The following is a 2,582-nucleotide window of genomic DNA, read 5'->3' as shown; positions in this document are numbered from 1 at the left end:
TGACCTGAGCCAAAATCAAGGGTTGGACACTCAACCGACTGAGCCACACAGGCACCCCAATTCTGTATTCCTGAAAGGAATCTGAGCAGTGCATCGATGCCCCCCGCCCCCACAGTATATTATCCTGTTTATCCGCTACTGTCACCCTGAGGGCAGACATAATTGTTGCTACTTGAGAGTGAGGACACAGGCTCAGGGAGGTTAAGGGCGAGGAAGTGGCAGAGCCAGAATCCCGAAGCCCTCCACCTTCCTGTGAAGCTCCCGCCCCCAAAGCATCGAAGAGGAGCATCTGTGTTCAGGGTGGGAAGCTGCAGAATCCTTGCACCAGTGTTTCATTTGCAAGGCATTCCTCCTTAGAGTCAGCCAGAAATCCGGCCTGCTTTATTAGCATGGTGCCTTACAAACGGCAAACTCAGAAACAGCTTTGTAATGTATCATCACCCCCTTCTTAACACCAGGTCATTTTTGTGTTTTACTTGTCTAACCCTCTAGCTTCAAGCTAGCTGTCCTCAAAATGGGTTTGTCACTGAGTCCTTGTGGAGTCATAGTTAACATTCAGTTGTCCTTAGAAGAATGAGCTAAGAATTTTACTTTGGTTAAAAATATCTAACACAGGGGCGCCTGGGTGGCACAGCAGTTAAGCGTCTGCCTTCGGCTCAGGGCGTGATCCCGGCGTTCTGGGATCGAGCCCCACATCAGGCTCCTCTGCTATGAGCCTGCTTCTTCCTCTCCCACTCCCCCTGCTTGTGTTCCCTCTCTCGCTGGCTGTCTCTATCTCTGTCAAATAAATAAATAAAATCTTTAAAAAAGAAATATCTAACACAATCCCGCCTCACACCCATTAGGATGGGTACTGTCTAAAAAAACCCAAACAAATGAAACATACAAAAACACAAAGGAATTGACACAAAAACAAAATAACAAGTGTTGGTGAGGATATAAAGAAATTAGAACCTTCCTGCACTACTGGTGGGAATGCAACCTGGTATAGCCACTATTGAAAACAGTATAGAGGTTCCTCCAAAAATTGAAACTAGAAATACCATATGATCCAGCAACCCCATTTCTGGGTATATACCCCCAAAGAATTGAAAGCAAGGTCTCCAGGGTCACCTGGTTGGCTCAGTCAGTTGAAAGTCTGTCTTCAGCTACGGTCATGATTTTGGAGTCCTGTGTTCCAGCCCAGCCTCAGGCTCCCTGCTCAGCATGGAGTCTGCTCCTTTGTCTCCCTCTGCCCCACCTCCTGTTCAAGTGAGGGGAGAGGTAAGGAGCCCTTCCCTCTCTCTCTCTCCACCCCACCACTCAGAAAAAACTACTAGGGGCACCTGTCTTAGTCAGTAGAACATCTGACTCTGATCTCAGTGTCGTGAGTTCAAGCCCCACATGGGTATAGAGACTACTTTTTAAAAATCAAATAAAACTTAAAAAAATAAAGAATATCAAACTAAAAATCAAAAATTGTTGAACTCAGCAGAAACATCTTCAAGAGCTTCTGAGGAATGAATGACTTCTCAGTCACAGTCACCAGCTTTTCCAGCCCCCCTACCTATACAGAATAGGTTTGGTGAAGAGAGCAGTGGAATTAGAGGTGGTTGGAACACTCGGGAAGAAAACCACGTCCGGGACCCACAATAGGTGCCCAGGCTCTGCAGGTCACATGTCTCAACGCCCGGGAGGCACTCTCTTCTGTAGGAGGGACAGCTGCAAAAGTGAGAAGTTTGGTGCTCACATTGAACAAGCCATGAGTAGCAAGTGCCTCGTGTGTGAGGGCAGTGTAAGTGGCCTGGGGTGGGGGGCAAAGGAATAGACAGGGCTGTGAAGGGGCCTACCATCGCTATATGGGAAGGCACAATATTAACATGGAAAAAATTGTGCTTTCAGGAACAGTATCAAGTGCCACGTGGAGGTCCATGCCGAACCTCCGGGTGGGTACAGGAGCTGAGTTCAGGGGCTGCCCTGGGTTAGTAAGAAAAGATTGTGCACAGGTGGATTTGGTGTGAACCATGGAGCCTTATTACTAGAATTGGCCTTGGGAAACATTACTGTGCTTTGTTGATTCAATCAGCAACCTGGTTCTATCTGTGGCTCACAAAGGGGGAGTTCCAAGCAGACACCAGGAGCAAAGGTCTGTTTTTCCTAGGCTGTCAGCACCAATCATCATAAAAGGGGATCCACTCTATTCGTTTCGTCTGCACTTTGAGTGCTTCCTATAGTCCTTTGAGGTTAGTCACTGGGCAAATAAACACTAACCCAGGGTAAATCCCCTTTACACCCCCGGGAAAGCAGCTGTTCCTCGTTCTGCCCAGAAGCCGTGATATTCCCGTTCTAGCTTTCATTTGCAACTCACCTTCGCTCCCACCTTTCCCAGGTGGGTCCACACAGACAAAAGGAGCCATCCTAACTCATCCCGGTGTTGTCTTTCTTCCACATCTGGTCCTATTGTGGGGAATGGATGGTTGCATATTTGTGAAACGAACGAATGGTCAAGAGGGACACAGATAAAATGGGAAATGAATTGTTTCGTGATAGACTAGTTGGCGTGCACTCCAAAATGCATGAGGGAAATAACAAATTGTGCTGTC

Source organism: Ursus americanus, chromosome 31 (assembly GCF_024610735.1).
Source record: "Ursus americanus isolate L20-20 chromosome 31, mUrsAme1.1.p, whole genome shotgun sequence".
NCBI classification, from domain to species: Eukaryota; Metazoa; Chordata; class Mammalia; order Carnivora; family Ursidae; genus Ursus; species Ursus americanus.
This window is presented reverse-complemented; position numbering follows the sequence as displayed.